This window comes from Sinohyriopsis cumingii, chromosome 2 (assembly GCF_028554795.1).
Source record: "Sinohyriopsis cumingii isolate HCF-2022 chromosome 2, ASM2855479v2, whole genome shotgun sequence".
Classification (NCBI taxonomy): domain Eukaryota; kingdom Metazoa; phylum Mollusca; class Bivalvia; order Unionida; family Unionidae; genus Sinohyriopsis; species Sinohyriopsis cumingii.
Window position 1 is genome coordinate 3,096,388 of NC_142962.1, and position 19,749 is coordinate 3,116,136.

The following is a 19,749-nucleotide window of genomic DNA, read 5'->3' on the forward strand; positions in this document are numbered from 1 at the left end:
AGAAAAGCTGGTAGAACACTTATATTCAAGTGATATTTTTTTTCATATTTGGTACAATGAGTAGATCATAAACGTAACGTTTGCTTTGTTAAATGTTTATTAAGTATTGTTTTGAACAGAACATTTGATGTGAATATTTTTACTAAATTGGCTTTCTCACAAATGATTGAAATACTATTTGACTCACTAAAACGTAATATCTTCCATCCTTTAGGGTTATTCATGGACGCCTGCACATAGGGGCAAAAGAGGGGCGTTTGCTTCTCCCCCCCCCCCTCCGTTTCACCTCTAAACATAAATTTGGCTGACATCTATAAAACTTAACAGCATGTTTGACCCCCACACCAAAAGAAAGTCTGCAAGCGCCCCTGTACAGCTATATAAGTGTATTCATGTGGGTGTGTTCATACTGGTATATTAAAATAAAGCACAATAATGGTATCCACTTGACCAGAAGTCCATGGCACTTCATAGCATAAGTGTATGCACCAAACCCCAAATTTATACATGCATTTTTCACGTCCGAAGGTCATTTTGGACACCATGTGATGCTCACAGTGCAAACAAGCACATTTCCTAGATGATAATTCTGCAAAACTGTACTAAACAGGCTGATGCAATTGAAAATAGTTGTCATCCAAGCCGCTTTTGAGATATTCTACTTGCCCCCTAACTCATGTGTTTATTCGTATGGTAAGCTAGCTCTTCTTCCTAGCCTACTCTAGATATTTCACTATATACGAACTGCAGAGTAACTATGGAAGGTGCACATGCCTGACATAAAAATCAAGAACACAAGCCGGAGAAAACCTATTGATCCTAAAGTGATTACATACGTTTTATGGTTTAAATGCAAAAAAACAAATCGGTTCATAAAGGACACGGAATCTCGTGTCTATAAAGTATTTCTCATTCATTTCCATTGCATTGAATCTGGACAGAACTCAAAGGGTGACTCGCTTATAAGCATCTGTGTTAACGAAACAAGAAGATAGTTTAAAGCACTGATAAGTAATAATGTTGGATTTCTATGTTTTGCATCTCTCTTAACTTAAGTTTTGATTGGCTGACGGATCGATTCTCTGCGAAATCTTTCTTAACAAACAATAGGCAAAACAATTACTAAAATACAACTCACTATTGACAAATGTTACTGTAATCCTGCTTGCCCAGTTCAAACAAATGACATTCTGCGGAGATTTTTTTCAAACACGTTTGCTTCGCGATTTGATTATGTGACTTGTGCAAGAGCAAGTCATTACCTAGTTATAATGTTCGAAGCTTTAACCTATTTCTTCTGTTGCATGACCGATGACCTTGTTGGTCAGTAATCCAAAAGGATATTCCATTTAACGTTGTAAACTTGAGTGTCAAGTCTGAAAACAACATCTGCACCATAGAAGGCATTTAAAAATGTTAAACTGGCCATTTTACGCTCGACCTCCTACGTTTATGCCCCAATTGTTGCTTCAGTGACAATATATACTTGATCCGTGACATCAGCAGATACCACTGATACAAAACCAGTGAACACCGATTAGTAGTATAATAATTCTACCTGTGAGCTTTCTCTTTTAGAATCTTTAATTTCCGTTGATGTTCATATTTGCGCAATTCCGATAAAATTCCACCGATAACACTGGAGACCTTAAGCAACTTGAACCTAAATGTTTGCCAAAAACCGATATCAAATGACATATATATTGAATCCTGACCATCAACAGACTGCATCTGCCTCCTGACAGGAATCCTCCCCCGGCTATGGCACTTCGGGATGGTATTCTGGCCCTTTGGGTATCATCGTACGGCCTGGACGCAATGTATGTCACTGGCCCCAGGCACCATTTACGCTTAGTACGTGACTGCCGCTACGACTCGACACTGACAACTGTCAAAACATGTCGGACAAGATAGTTATAATGTAATAGTTGAAAAATAAAAATATAAAGAATATCAAATTGATACTGTTAAGAACCAAGGACATAATCATTTACTGGGGACAGAAGTCATCACAATTAACGTAGGACATCTCCGTTAGGCAGAAGTTGTGTTAAGTTAGCCACTTTAGGAACCATCTGAAGTGAAGAAAGCCACTTTAGAAACCATCTTTAGTGAAGAAACCATCAGATACCGTCGACTCTGATGACTATTACGCAAATATTTGCGTGACGAATACTATGACCCAGAACAAAACAGACTGAGAAAAAAGAAATAGCAGACAGCACAATATATATAACGGAGCCAGTCTATGGAATAATTTGATACCGCGATAAAAGGCCGTCTCAGAATAGGCAACTACAAACGATATATTTTTATTAAGTCCATAGCATGAATTTGCATCGATGCTTCCAAGAACTTCAAGTCAGAGTGATAGTTTTACATACGTTAGTGATTCAGAAATGGAGATGTCACTTGTCAGCATAATGTACACTTGGACTGAATGATAACGCAACACAATGAGGGTATGAAAGTTTATGAAACAAACAAAACAATGTTCACTACAGCACATACACAAACTGACTCGAAGACCCACACCATACACACAAAACAACGTTCACAACACATACACAAATTGACTCACAGACACACACCAGATACACACACACATACTAAACGTGTAACCGATTCATATATGTATAATAATATTATGATATGGTTCTTCCATCCACCATATGCGCAATGATAAGAATATGATTTACAGAGTCGCACGAGTTCGATTCAGGGAATCGTATGATACCAAAAATTATAAATACGGTTCACACAACCATGCGATACCAATGAAAATAAAATTAGTTCACACTACCATATGATAGGAAAAACTAAGTGTTCACACGAAACCGTATGATACCAATGAAAAAATAAGATTGGTTCACACAACCATATGATAAAGTGAAAATCTAAGTATGGTTCACACAACCGTATGATAAAATGAAAAAATAAAAATGGTTGAAATGGCTTCACTGCCACAATACAGATTATAGCCTCACCATCCTGGTTCTTCTAGCCGATCTATCCGTCTATCTGACCTTCCATACATATAGCTACAAATAAATTAAGCTGGTCATAACAAGAAATAAACAAAATACATAGAAGAAATTCATAAATACATGTTACTCAAAGCCCTTGGCGATAATTTGTAACAGACCGACAGTTTTTCTAGCGTATAAACCAGAAGAATGACAAACAAAGGCAGTAAACTGAATGAAGGCATTTAAACTATAAATGTACGCTTATAAATTGGATTTATATACAATTTAACACTCACCTCTATGGCTGTAGTTGGAAGTAAGAGTGTTCACACTCCCTGACAAGATCGAAGAGATCAATGTGTCGCATAAAACAACAAGCCTCCTATAAATAACGAAAACAACGCACACGACCAGGGGAAAGTACCCTTGCACACCGTGCTATATGAGCATCTCACCGCAGTGACCGACGACGAGATGCATATATTGTTCAGTCACACAAAACAAAGAAATTGAACCACCCTTGCTAACGTTCTATGCGTCTACGAAATCAATTAAATAAATTGCTCTTAAGGCATACCAAATTATTTTCTTCCTTATTCCGTGACAGGCATCCTTTCTTGAAATCAACGTAGAGAGTGAAAACGTATATATATACTCATCCATTTGGTACTTGTTCCGATCCCCATCCAATAATAATATATGGGTTTGAAGGACATGATAAGAAACCAGACAAACTAGTATTTACTATAGAGACCATGGGCCATGCACCGTAGCCCGTGGGCTCGCCCTTGGGTCACCGTAGCCCGTGGGCTTGCCCTTGGGTCATTGCTTTGTCACGTGGAAGCATTTGAATCCCCACCTTTTATCCATATATAGGTTGAAAAATTACATACATTTCCAGTACCGACCCTGAAGACGGAGACATTTTCTTCGGTCATCACATGGAAACGGTTGAGATACCCAGTCTACGACTATATTTAATTTTGAAGTGCACGAGTAAACAAAATTTGACATATATCCAGAACAGACCATGGGTTGTACTCCTATGATTGCGAACTTAATCATGACTCATAACTTGGAAACAAATATCGCATTTCTAGAATTATTTATACATTTACTGGGAACGAGAAAATATATGCTCTTGTACATCAAACACATATCCGGGTCATAGGTCAGGAATAGCGGACTTGCCCTTGGCACGTAACTTGGAAATTGTCAAGATTTCCACCACATAACCACGCATGCTTTTACTGAATGTGAAATGAGACATACAAATTTACAATATTTAAAATTGACCCTTAATCAAGCAAAACCTCATTATATATATATATATATATATATATATATATATATATATATATATATATATATATATATATATATATTGGAAGCATTGTGATATTCCATTACATGCGATGTCATGACATTTGCCTAATTCTAAGCATTCTCCATTATTTCGCTCTCGTTTACACTGAATTTGATGGTTGCCCAAAGAAAATCTTGAGGATGCATCACATGGGACTGTTTTGTTGCCATCTAAAAATTAAAATTGTAGACTTTAATAGTTTTTTTCACACGTTTTACCATCATCCAATTTGACGCTGATAGAAACATATTGGTGTATTGCGTTAACTTATGAAGTGAAAGAAACTTCATAAGAGTTTTACATTTTCTGCAATAGCTGTATCAATTTCAGAACTAAAAACTATCTGCATCATGCTTTGTTTTTAATCGAATCTTGGTCTCCATAATTATATATTTGCTCTTGTGGAATAATTTCTTACTTTCAAATATATTGCTTTTCAGTAAAAGCTACCATAATTGACAGCAATATGTAAATTTGTATTCTTAAAATAATGCAGGACATCTTTATGTATTTTCAAAACATTGCAGGAAATCTTGTCAACCTTTGAAATTGACAAACCAAGAATTATAGTATCTTGGATATTATTTTGTACAATTAACATTTATGTCAACCAATGCTTGTGTACAAACATGATCTCCTGTTGCTTTAATGTCAAACACGTGACATATTATTAACACCACTCTCGAAAAGGTTTGATATATTTAATGTTACATGCGTGAACGTTTAAACTTTTTTGCCATTCCGCCCAATGCACAATCAAAATATTAACTTGTGATCTAGGGACTCGAGTGTCTTGTTTCTTTTTAAAACATCAGAGTAGCAGCAGGGGGGGGGCGAATCCGACATTTTGTCCAAACGTCATTTGGCTTAATTAATACTTTCTGCACTCAGCGGATCCGGTGTCGTCAGCGCCTGGTAAAAAAAAAACGACGTCGTCGTCGTTGTCATCGTCGAGGGGCCAAATCGACAATTGTCCGGAACGTCATTTGGTTTAATTAATACCTTCTGCGCGCCGATCCCCAGCGTCGTCAGCGTCCGGTAAGCACATCGACGTCGTCGTCGATGTCATCGCCCCCCCTGCTGCTATGATCTTACAAACAGAGTGATCACTAACTCCTCCTCTTGTAAATCAATTAGGTTATTTGACTGATCTGTAATTCTAAAATTAATTCTCGTTAAAAACCGATTATGGCATCTCATATAGACCGGATTAATCGGACTCTCAACGATCAAAAATCCCGGAGGGGCTGTTGCTGAAAACGAATAAAGGATATACCCCTGTTGAGCTTGATTTGATTGCTTGGTATCCACCTGGTAACTCCCTTCGATAACATCACACACCAGATTGATTGCTATCACCGATGCAATATTTACGTTGTATGGAGCAATATGCCTACCACCATCTCCGTTATCGTATCTGAGGATAGTTGATGGGGGGGCGTCCGCGGGTGGATTCTTAGGCCATCCTAGTATGGTTCTTATTGAACTGTTATAAATATCAACCATATACCCCGGTGTGCTTATTTCAATCGTCGACGATAACGTCGGTTCATGAACCGTAATAGCGATTTTTGATTCTTTTCCTGTGATCGATTTTATCCTGCGTTGAAATTCCTTATTGATTTGTTCTATTTGGTATGACCCAGTTGGTATTGTAACCTCATTCCAGTCTGGGGTCCCATCGGGCTTATTTGTCCATGCAAAAACCAGCGAGTTATTAGGTTGTTGTCCGTTAAATGCGTCCGCTCGGATATTAGGCCAACTGTGATATACTCGCAATTTTGCCAGCGCTATTTCCTTCACTGGAACCGGCGACGGGAAGTTCACACTGAATTCTGGCTTCGTTGACGTTATCGATATCATATTTGTTTGTACCGGAGTGGTGTTCTCCGCGATCCGCTGAAGTAATTGAGACCCTTCGGGGTTCAGCGACATTATTATTATTCGTTGTCTTTAGTGTCTAATTTTAACAACCAGGTGGTTCCGGCTTCCAGTTAAAAATCCTCGATTTTTGACATCGCGGAGCTATACAACTGGACCATCGTGGAGAATTCAACATCGGATATGAACAAATTATCAATCGATAACGAGATCAACCCGGATAATTTCGAGTACGCGTCGGATACTATTTGATGTTTTACTGTATACTCGTCGAGTTTTTTCTGAAAACACGATGATATCTTTTTAGTGATTGCGTTGGCGACTCCAGCAATTGTTGTCATCGCGGAGATAGCGATTGGAACAGCGATCGGGGCTATCGTGGTTACCGTGGATAAAATAACACCGGTACCGGCTACTATACCCGACACCGAGTACACGACCGCGTCGATGGTGGTTATTTTTCTGCGGTATTTTTTTATTTTTGCGCGGTATTGTTCGGAAAGCGTTTTCAAATTCGCGAAGAATTCTTTTGCGGTATCGAATCGATATTGATGTGACGTCGGTGATACCTCTGATTCAATTACCCTGGTGGTCATTTTTATTTTAAAAGAGCTAGTGTTTTCAATTACTTACTTAGATCAACTGCAAATTCTGCATACCATGTGATGTTTGTCCTAAATAGACTGCTATCAACGGCCTTAATTATAAACCGTTCAATTGTATCCTTGTCAATGATTGTTGATATTGTATTGTTAAACCCGGATGAACTCGACGATGATATACTGAACTGCATCGCCGAAATCAATGTCAATCGATAAATGCCCTTAACAGTTGCGGTAATATTTACTGTATTCTGTGTAGGAGTCCAATCGAATGATCCATGCCGAATTGTGTATACTGTGTTGATGGTGTTCTCATGAGGGATTTTTATTTTTTCGAATTGCTCTGCTACTCTCGGTAGTCCGTCTTTAATCGTTTCAACATCAGTTTTGATTATTTCTATTTCCCGCCGACTCGCTTCTATATTATTCTTGTTCGCTGCAACCCTAGTAATGAGTATATCTATTTCCTGTATATGCGCGTCCACATCTTTTTTGTTCGCTGCAACCTTAGTAATGAGTGTATTTATTTCCCCTGTATGCGCGTCTATATTCCTTTTGTTCGCTGCAACATCAGTTTTGACTGTTTCTATTTCCCCTGTATGCGCGTCTATATTCCTTTTGTTCGCTGCAACATCAGTTTTGACTGTTTCTATTTCCCCTGTATGCGCGTCTATATTCCTTTTGTTCGCTGCAACATCAGTTTTGACTGTTTCTATTTCCCCTGTATGCGCGTCTATATTCCTTTTGTTCGCTGCAACATCAGTTTTGACTGTTTCTATTCTCCATCCATGCGCGTCTATATTATTCTTGTTCGCTACAATATCAGTTTTGATCGTTCCTATTCTCTGTTCATGCACGTCTATACTTTTTTTGTTCGCTACAATATCAGTTTTGATCGTTCCTATTTCCCCTGTATGCGCGTCTATATTTCTTTTGTTCGCTGCAACATCAGTTTTGATCGTTCCTATTTCCCCTGTATGCGCGTCCATATTTCTTTTGTTCGCTGCAACATCAGTTTTGATTGTTTTTATTTCCCCTTCATATGCGTCTATACTTTTTTTGTTCGCTGCAACATCAGTTTTGATCGTTCCTATTTCCCCTGTATTCGCGTCTGTATTTCTTTTGTTCGTTGCAACATCAGTTTTGATCGTTCCTATTTCCCCTGTATTCGCGTCTGTATTTCTTTTGTTCGTTGCAACATCAGTTTTGATTGTTCTTATTTCCCCTCTATACGCGTCTATATTCCCTTTGTTCGCTGCAACATCAGTTTTGATTGTTCTTATTTCCCCTGTATGCGCGTCTATATTCCTCTTGTTCTCTGCAACATCAGTTTTGATTGTTTTTATTTCCTGTCCATTCGCGTCTACATTTTTTTTGTTCGCTGCAACATCAGTTTTGATTGTTTTTATTTCCTGTCCATACGCAGTGATATCATTTATAGTTGTTGTAATCTCATCCGGTTTGGTATTTTTTTTACCAAAGAATTTATCAAAGTTGTCATCGATCCTGTTAACATTTTTCCGTAACGAGGTAAATTGGCCCGACAGCGTTGTAAAACCGTCTCGGATTAATGTTATCGTCGATGTATGTTCACCCGGTTTGAGTCGTCCGTCGCCGGTATACAACGCGATAGCGTCCTCGGCGGCATCACGCTGTCGTATTAAAACGTCATCCAGCGACACATTACTGGATTTCAATTTACCCTGGCGGTCTTGAAATACAACTATTTCGCCTGGGTCAACACTTGTTAAATTCAACATATCAGCGATTTCATCCTCAATTAGTTTTTTTATGTCGGCGGCGGCCGTTTCCGTGGATTCTTTCAGCGCCGAAACCGGTCGTCCCCAAATATAAATCATCGTTATTGTAAAAAAAAACGGCGTTTCTAATTAACCCGCCGGGCCTCTACGACCCCACTAGTGTATTCGTTTACAACCACATGAGGTGGTTTCCGCGATGATGAAATCGCCGCGAGTACGTTCAATACCTCACGGCCGCATATCGGCGGGTCGCTTAACTGCTGTGTTGGCAGCGTGGAATAAAAAACCCGGGCTGAACACGCCCGGATATACCGCATAAACTCTTTCGGCGGAGCTAACCCGTATGAATCAAAATAGACGATCGCACGCGGATCAATCGCGTACGCAACCCAATGAGTCCCCGCTCCGGAGGACCCATCGAGGTTAATTATGCCTGTTTCAATATTCCTTGGTGCCGCCGGTAATTGATCCCTCATAAAAACACCCCTGAAGTTTTTTATCGCTAGCGCGTTCGCGGCGTCTATTAAATCAAAATTAGACATAGGAGTCATTGACCCCCGGGTCAATAAACGGTTCCCGGTAGTCTTAGACCCTTTCCCGAGTACCATGAATACGGGGTTCCCGGTAGTCTTAGACCCTTTCCGGCCACGGGTCGTTTTTTTTTATAGCCTTTCCCGGTTGCCTTTTTCAATGCCATTCCCGCCGCGGTACCAACGGCTCCTAACGCCGCCGCCTTCGCCACTGCTGGTGCGGCCGCGGCAATCAATGCCGGAATCGCGGCTAACAACGTAAATATCCCACCGGTCTTTTCCATGTCTTTGATCGCTGCGGCCGAGAAATCTATTTGAACACCCTTTTTATTCTTCATCGCATTATTGAAATGTTTTATTTGACGCGCCGTCAACGATATCTTATGATTACCACCTGCCATCTGTGACGGCTTCAGCGTTATTGCGGCCCCGCATTGTTTAGCCGACTTTGATCGTAATTTCTTGACTTGACCATCAGTCAACTCTACACTGACGACACTATACGACATTTTATTGTAAACGTGTTTGTGCTTTCAATTACATGTTTTCCACTGGCGCATCAACGATTCTCATTCGTCCGCCAACACCTTCTAGCAGCATTGATTTATCGCTGAGAATGACAGCAACCGCTCTATAATTAACACCAGCCGGGGCTATACGAGCTCGGAAGTGTATATCAACGACGGATTGTCTCGTTAAATCAAGATGCTCCAACGAAAAATAATAAATCGGATACAGGTTTTTAAAATCAAGTTGCGATATTTGCAAACCAGTGTCGACGTTTTGATCACGACCCATATATGACAGCAATCGATGGTACACACGTGCGACATGGTTGTCGCCGTAATTAAGCTGTATATCCTCGGATGGTTCCTGTTGTCCGTTTATTCTCAGCGAAACATCCCTGACTCCTAATTGATCAAATATCATATGGCTGCGTTCTTGACTGCCCAATCGTTCCCTATTCTGTAGCGCTATGAATATATGACGCGGGGCTGAAACACCCTGTTTTGATGCCAGGTGCCATGTAAACGTATCAGCGACGTTATCCTCTTTAGCATCAGTTGTTACCGCTAGCCAACTCAACAACGATTTCCCTCCCTGTTCCATAAATGCTAACAATCGTGCTTCCGTGGTAACTGATGGAGTCAGCACCGGCATCCACAATGCCATTTTAGTTAAAACGACTTTACCGGAAGCGACGCCAGCAGCACGCCATATTGCATTGTTATCATCGCCCCTTCGCGTCAGCGCGATTGTATGCTTAGCCCCATAGATGACTTTTCTAACATTTCTGCAGAATCCAAATATGTGATGGAGTGGAATCGCGCATGAAAACTGTCGGCGTGGTCTTTTTAGCATTAATATTCGTGCTGCGAATCCCATATTGTAATCATTGTTGATACTCTTTATAATATTGAAATTAGCGCCTGGTCTTGCTCTGCGGTCTGGGTTATTTGCTTCAGCCTGTGGGTCAGTTGCGGTATCTCTTTCCACCAGCACGTTGATGTACTGAAAATGATCAGCGTTATCGGTGGTGTCCTTCGCAAACATCATAGATGGGCCCGCCGATCTTGTATAATCATCCGAGTATCTCGCTAACCCAATTATCGTTGTTGCAACATCAACCTCGCGTTCTATTGATTCAATTTCTCGCACGTCAATAAGATATCTGGCGCTCTCAAATAACGCCATGATACCGTTGTTGACGAAGCCAACTCGAACACGATCGTCATCTGCGTATGGTGCATTATCGGCAGCATTTGTCACGAGTTCTCCCTCGATTTCGATAAACGCTTCACACGGCAAAAAATATTTACTGGTATCTTGGACCTGAAGTTCAATTCGCGATCGTAGGTCAGGTTGCGCTGCATACTAAGAATAATATTGATAATCACGGACAGAATCATCCCTGCGCACTGGGGCATCCATATCAAACGCGGGATCAGCGGTTCGCGCAAACATTTTATTATTTATCATGTTGATGTTTTCAATTGCGATTTTTTCGTCGTAAATTCTTTGAATTCTGTTTAAGACCACTCCCCCGCTATTGTGTTTATGGGCGCGTTGGTGGATGACTGAGCCGCCAACGACTCTAGTTTTTCTTCCACGGCGTTATTTATTACTTTACTGACATTTGCAGGCATCACTGTGGTTGATGGCATCACCGGTGGTTTTTGCTTTTTTCTTCTCACCAACGACATTAGTTTGTTCCGCGCGGCTGAAAGCGCCTTTCCGGCAATATCTCCAATAGCGCTGATTCCCTTATCACGAATAACATCAATAGCCTTCATTCCTAATTGTTTGGCTAACGGCGCTACTTTTGGAGCCATTCTTGTGAATAACCCCGCAATGGTGCTACCGAGACCGTCTCCATAGTACGCGCGGTAAACAGGCAATCGCGAGTTTACCACGTAGACGAGTACTGGTTTATCGTGGTTGTAGTGTATGATCATCTTTATTATAAAAACACCGGTTTTTCAATTAGTGATTGTGATCACCAGTGATTGATCACCCCCTTCCCCTTTCCCACCGCCGTGTGGAAAATCGGAATAAATTTTATCAAAATTTCCTTGGGTTTTTGCCCTCGATAAAAATCCGGTTTTTTTCCGGTTTTTTCTTGATTTTTGGTCATTTTTGGTCATTTTTTGTTGCCTATAGTCGTTTTTTTTCGATTTTTCAGCAAAAACATCGATTTTCTCTAAATGATTTCCTGGGGTTTTTGCCCTCGAAAAACGGTCAAAAAATGGCAAAAAACAGTCAAAAAATGGCAAAAAACGGTCAAAAAATGGCAAAAAACGGTCAGAATTAACAAAAACGATTTTTTTAATCATCCACGAGTTCGTCTATGAGCGTTCGATATGCATTAATGTCCATAATACCGCCTGCAAATAACCGCTTGCAAATATCAGCGGCTTCATTGATTATTTCCGGAGAGTTATTTCCGGCTCGTTTTCCTCCGATTAGTATTTCTAGCCGTGATATATCACTGAGAACACTACCAGGACAGGTAACGCCGTAGGATTCTTTACCAACAGAGTATCCTTTTCCTTTTTTTGGTATTTTACTTTTTACTTTATTGTGGAATATTATATAATTATTATCACGCGGTGATAATACGTTTTCATGTTTACTCGCCAAATACACTATTCTTGTCCAATCCTTTAACGACTTTATATTTTTCTCGTAACCGCTATTGATATGCTCCTTATCTCGTATGCTCTTAGCAAAATTGTTGGCAGCAAAATCAATTAATTCTTCCCCCCTGCTGCTGAAGCCTCTAATTTGATCTATTGTGCTCTTCTTGAGTACATTACGGGGTATATTCCCCTCTTTCTCTTTTTCTTCCGGTATTTCTTCCGGTATTTCTTCCGGTATTTCTTCTTCTGGTTCTCTTGCGGTGGCGCCTAGTTCTTCCTCGTCGGCCATTGTAACATAAGGTTCTTGTGGTTCGGTTATAGCGAGTGGTGGTGGCCTCCGTGTTGTAGCAGCCGCTATTTTTGCAGGGAGTGTTTCTAAAGACCTTTTTGTTTGTTCGGTCTGAGCCGCTATCTTTTCAAGCGCATCGAGGACGGGTACAGTTGCCGCCGTAACATCTTTGGTCGCTTTAGTTACCGGGGCAAAGAGTTGTTCGCTTCCAACAGTAAAATCGGTTTGTAGTTGCTGCCGCGTTTGAAGTTGCTCTCGGACCCTGTCTCGTAACGGTATAAACTTTTTAAGCGCCGCTAGCCGCTCTCTGGCTAGCCGAGTAGTAAGTGATTCGCCTACCATTATTGCAATTGCGAAGCAATTTCTAATTTCTCGCCGGAGTTTTCGTCTATAATCCTTCTAATGTTTTTGATCTTGCTAGAAATCTCCCGGCGTCGTTCATAAACACGTCCGAGTTTTTTTCGTATTATTTCAACGGCAGTGAATAGTCCAATGAATGCATTTGCGTCATTGTGGTACAAGTTTTCATTAATCGTATGTTGTAATCGTTTTATAAAAAAGTACTCGCGGGCCAGGGTAAAACGCCCCCGTTTCGATTGTTCGTTAATAATCTCATAATCGGATAATATTTTTTCGCTGTCGAGACCATCAGATAATTCAATTCCTTGATTTTTTAATTTTGAAATCTCGGCTAATATATTATTGATGTCTTCGATATTCATTATTCTTATAAAACATCTTGTTTTTAAATAAAAAAAAAATGAACTCTGCGCAGTGTGCTAATTCGTCAGCGCCATAGGCGCCGGTGGCCTTATTTCTGTTATATATGAAAATCGAATTCTGTGCCCAGTCTTTTTTGAGATCGCTGAATTCTGTATTCCTTCTGCAACAAATCGTACTGAGGTTATACAAATGTCGAAATATTTTCCTGCCGCATTCATGGAGTGAAATGTTTTTTCTTCGTGCGTTGTTGTATCAAACGATTTGACACCCCTTGCTTTCTTTGGGTATTTACCAGTTTGGCCTTTTTTGGCATTCTGACTTTGCGAGATAGCTTGCAAGTTTATAAGAGAATTATCAGTCTTATTATTATTAATATGATCAATCACAAGTCCATTCTCGATTAATCCGTTGAATACCTCAAATACCGCACTATGAACATAGTACTTCTTCTTTCCGGCACCAAACATCAAATACCCCTGATTATTTTTCCATCCAACCGGCTTCTTCAGTCTACAATTTCTAACAACGCCGTCGCGAGATGCCTCGTAATTGACGAGCAAGGGGTGAGGTCTGAACTCTTGGTCCATTTATATAATAATACTACTTGTCTAATTTATTATTTGGTTTAATTATGAATCTTTCAACGTAGTCTTGGGGGGTTTTGATGACGAAGTCAGCGGCGGGGTCAATGACGGCGTTTTTAATTCGCTTGTCATAATAGCGCTTTAACTCTCTGTATCGCTTTCCGCCACAATTGATACACAACTGCGATTTTCCTCTTACACCGACGTGGCAAACCAAGCACGGAAGGGGGCCAAGAGAACCATTACGAACGCTTTGTAAATGATACCCGCAGAATTCACCTCTACATGATTTATTGCACGGGGTTGTCGACCCAATCATCAACCATTTGCAGTGATTCATTATACTATATTCTTTCATTTAAATACTTGTTTTAATTATATGGATGAGTTCGAGAGATTGGCAGCAATTAAGCCCTGGAAAAATATTAAGTTCAATCTCGATAGAGTCCTCAAGGACACACCAAAAGCGTTAATAAGCGATAGAACCCTGTTGAGTAAAATACGCGATTGTATCAATGAATTCAAGCGTGATGGCGCATCTCATAGTTGGTCAACATTTCGAATTGATGGCGTTGTTGATGCTACCATGAACGACAACCGCGCAGCAACGATAATATCACAACTTGACGGTAAAAAGTATTTCTTCAGAGTAAAATTCATTGTCCGGGTGGAATCAGGTAATTGGATCATACGTGATAAATTTGAACCAGTTCTCAGCGACAAGAAAACAGTCATTGTTAGCCGCGACTCCAAGCCGGGGTTGTTAACCGGAATTGACAGACCATACTATGAACGAGCGTATCCTGAAACAGCAGTTGTTTATGGAATATACCCGTTAAATAAGAAACCTGATATCGGAAAACTAGCGCCGATGAAACAGTCAACGGGGATAAATTGTGTAGCAGAACGAATAATAGAGCATTTTACAAATGCATGTCGAGGAAACAAATTGACTGATTTACGACGTAGCAAAATCAACCAGTGGGAGGAGACAGTGCGCGAGCGAGGAGCAACCATCAGCGACATAGCGAGATTAGAAACGTCGTTGAGATTTCCAATAACCGTTACAACGATAACCGGTGAAGTATTACACGAATCAAAGTATAAATCAAATGGAGCCCCAATCAAAATTATTGATCATAACGAACACGCATGGACGCCCGCGATCACAGTGTTTCCACGGGATAGAACAGTAAAGTATATCCCGGGGGAATTCCTGGAAGAGAACGGGTTTCTCGCGGAGAGGAAACTATTTGATGCTATTGCTTGTTTGTGTAAAAACGACCCTGTATCAATGTGGTTACTTCGCAGCGCTGATACCTTTGATCAGTTTGTAAGACCAAACGGTGAATTATATCGCACTGAAGCATTTCACAACAGGATGAAAAAAACCGCCATGGAATTTGAAGAGCATGATGAACAACTGCTAACAAATTGTTTTACGATTTCATCGGTTGCGGCTCATGTTGCAGCGAGGAAAAATGCGTGGAGCCCAACGCGCAAGGAATTTCTACCGGATGTACAATCCAGTTGTTTGGAGTATTATCACGGTGGACTATGGAACACTGAATACAACCGCGACGTTATGATCTCGGTTGATATGGTTGCCTGTTATCCAGCGAGTTTTCTCGGGTATGGATCCGCCGCTGAGTACTTTAGACGATTTGGACACCCCAGACATGAAATGACTCGTGTTGCTATTAATGGACCACTGCCTGATTTTGATTTAACCGGATTCGCTCGCGTAGTATCATTTGAGTTCGCGGCAGGACTTCATCGCTGTTGCTATATTTGGATCGGTAGGCACATGGCTGAAAAGAAGTGGCTGCCAATAGCGCTGCTACGGTACATGATTGATTGTAGCATGCTTGTATCGTTGATTGTCAGTGACGCGATTATATCATACCGGGCGCAGACTGAAGTCTGGTTACCAGAACCGGAGCGTCTAGATAGCATAATTGACGAGTCCAAAAAACACATCGATGCCGACGAGGAATATATCATCGAATGGTCCAGGAGGATATTCAACCAACGAAACCGCGAGGCAAAAGATCTCGGTAGAAGAATAATTGGTAAGTTCACACAAGGTGGAAAAAACTGCGATTACAAACGATATTGCTCACGGCTGATTATAGATGACGCAGAATATGATTTCGTAATCAAGGACGCAGTGGCAAAAAATAGATACGTGAACTGCGAAACAGCTTTCTTGTCCAATGGAACAAGGTTGGGTACAGTTGTTACCTACAGCGACGGAGACAGCCCAGCATACCCGCATTTGAGGGCGTCTATGCTGGGTTACGCCGCTATCAATTTATTCTCGATGATAAATAGATTCCCCGACACCGCGGTTAGAGTAGCCGTTGATTCGTTTTATGTTGACGTAGCGTATAAGGAAAACGTAGCCGAGTTTACTAGTCCGGACGAGAGTTGGGGTACATGGAGAATTAAAAATGAAATACGACGCGATTATTCCCCGTCAGCAGATGTCACCGTTGAGAACAATTACCTACGCGGTGATAAATTATCGGAATGGTCTAATGCACCACCGTGTTCTGATCCAATTTGTAGACACAAGACGGTTTATTTAAGCGGCTGTGGCGGGTCAGGAAAGACGACTCGGGCAATTGAATTATTTCGAACGCGGGCAAGTATAATCGTGCTTACACCGACCCATAGACTAGCGCGAGAAATAAAACAACGAAATGTTGACGCCGTTACTTATCACAGCTTTTTTCGATACAGCGGCGGTGAGTGGACTCCTGATCGAATGGGTGAAAAATTTATTCCTGAGGTTATCATCTGGGATGAGATATGTACTGTTTCGTTAGATGTTTTACAAATGTTTCTTGATTGGTTGCTGCTCGCGAATACAGCGGTAATCATGTGTGGCGACCATGGCCAACCACCACCATTTGTCGGCGAGGGCCCACATGATTGGTTAAAGGGTTTTGTGGACTATTATGAAGAAACCGATACTGATTACCGGGCACTTGATGAACAACTGCGCGAGGTTAAAAAATTAATCAGATTACAGCCGGATAGAATTCAGTGTGAAATAATCCGCGAGGTGATTCCGGAAACGCCGTTAAATGAATTCTGGGAAACATGGAGACCAAACGATTTAATTGTAGCGAGTAGAAAGATAGTCAGGGACACACTTCAGCGGAAGTTGTTTACGTTGCATAAGGAAAGGTTTCCAACGCGTCCAGTGCCGTTATGTTATAGACCCGCGGATACACGGCGGCAGAACATTGAAGTTGAGATTCCAGGCCGGACAGAAAAACAAATTCTCGTGCTGAATGATATTGTGCTCGTTGATATCAGCGTCGTCGAGGACGCGCTGCGTGCTAATAAATCCCCGTGGACGCTAGGATACGCAACGACAATACATTCCTCGCAGGGACTAACCATCGCGGACACAATTGTTTGGATGGTTGATAATCGCATCGAATGGTCAAATCTAGTCTATCTTGCGGTGTCCCGAGTACGGAGAATGAATCAGCTTCGAAGAATTGTTGTTGACGAAGTCAGTGACGAAGTCACCAACGACAACGACATCATCGATGCAAGCGTCATTGATAGAAAACTCTCGGGTTACCGCCAACAGGATAAAAAAAAACAGCGGCGTTTTGATATTGACGCCGAATTAATAATTGCTTTACGACAACAACAGAATAATCACTGCGCGAGTTGTAATTGTGTAATGAGTTGGCGCTATTCGGATAAAGACGCTCGCCAATTTACCGTGGACAGAATCGATAACAGTCTCGGTCATGTTAAAAACAATGTGAGGTTGACCTGTCTTGAGTGCAATAGACGCAACGGCGCTAGTTAAGACCACGCGGGGGTAATTGAGTATCGTCAGGTATCACTTGTAGTTGCTCGCGTGTAAATCCGCGCTGAGGAGCAGTTGAATCCAGTCTATAGATCGGTGGTCTACCAGTTGATCGTGTTATCGTTGATATGTTATGTGCGCTAACACTCCAAATAGGATCAGTAGCTCTTTTTTTACCGCCTTCAAGCTCTCCTGGTTCATATAGATATCTGACAGTGACATCGCCAAGAATCGGCTTGGAAACGCTATTTATTTTTGATCCTCCGGGTATATACTCGTATTTAATCGCGTCGCTGGGCTTCATGTTGATTGCTCGGGTAATCTCGTTATTTAACGCGGCAATTACGCCTGGCAACCTTTTGACCCATTCACGAGATCGTTTTTCTTGGATAAATTCCTTCGCGTATTGATATCCAAATAACCGTTCAGCAACAGTCCGATTGAATCGTTCAACAATTGCCTGATCACGATGTAGCGCAGTATGACCTCGTCGTATCGCGACGCTATGATGTTTCAGCGTTGATAGAACAGCGCCGCGAAATTCACTACCGGGATCAACTTGTAATAGATTTGGCCAGCGCAGAGGACCTCTTCGATAAATTCTTTCAAACGCAGCGGCTACTTCAGTTGCTGACTATGTTTTTAACGGCTCCGCTTGTTTGTATCGACTCGCAACATCAACTACGGTTAGCGCGTATTTGTAACCGTTGTCATGCGGCAGAAATAGTATATCAGCCTGATGAACTTCATTAGGTACGCTAACATCAAAGCGCGAGAAGTTGATTTGTTTAGGCGGTGGTAGATAGATTTGCCATATAGCCTGTTTGGATAACCAATTAGCCGCAACGGCCCTCGTTACTTTTGCAGCGCTTGCAAGCTTACCAATTGCGGCCTTCCCCTTCCAGTATCCTCTCGGAGAATAATAGATGGATTCCATGTTGTTATTATAAACGCTAGCGTTTTCAATTACCAGCGCGAGAAGCTCCGCTTCCAATCATTAACTTACCTTTCATAGCCGATTTTACCAACCATGAGGCCAATTTTTCTTTGACGGATTTATCAGGAATAGCATTTAACGCGTGAATTAATTTTACGTCCGCGATATGACGCTGTTGCAGATCGCTACTTTTGTAGTAGGCAACATCATGAGCATGACACGCCTTATCGATAGCGTTTATTGGATACTCACCGGGTTTGGGCTGATTTTGATCATCGAGTCTGATATCTAATCGTGTTCCGGGGCCACAGTAGCTATATCCTGGGAGGTGTTTTTCTCCTGGATACTTTGCCCACGGGGTTCCGGGGAGTTTTGATAACTTGGCTGCAATATCACCTCCTCGCTTTTTTTTAAAACATCTCCGGGTTTAATAGAAATAAATCTAAATTTCTTTGTACCGCATTGTACACACTTGCCAGTAAGCGCCGATCTGTTATTTTTTGTTGTAGCGGTTGTCATATCATTTGTGCCAGTACGCACTCTACACTTCACACAATATAGATCCATAATTTATGTATAGAGACATGAATATAATTGACTTTTCAGCGACTAAAACAAGAGAACCAGTTAAGCATGTTGCAGCGTTACCAAACTCGATCCGGATGATTATCATCGGACCATCTGGATCCGGCAAGACGCAATTGTTACTCAATTTAATAATGAGATGGATGAAGTGGGATAAGTTGTATTTGGTTGCTCCTAGCGTGGATGATCAACGATGCTACGAGGTGTTGAAAGATTTCAACGAGAATGCATCAGCGATCGCTAAAAAAAATGTCATTGAGTTTATTACAGATATCAATGATGCACCAGGTATTGATGATATTGATGGCGACGTTAACAATCTAGTCGTGTACGATGATGTTATGTTAGACAATCAAAAAAAACCAGCTAGGATATTTTCCAGAGGCAGGCATAAAAACACTGACGTGATATATGTCACTCAACGATACACTCAGATTCCAAAAGTAATCAGAGACAACTGTAATATTCTTGCTGTATTCAACGGCGTTGATACACACACGCTACGAAATATTTGGCAGACATGGTGCGGCGGTGACATGGACTTT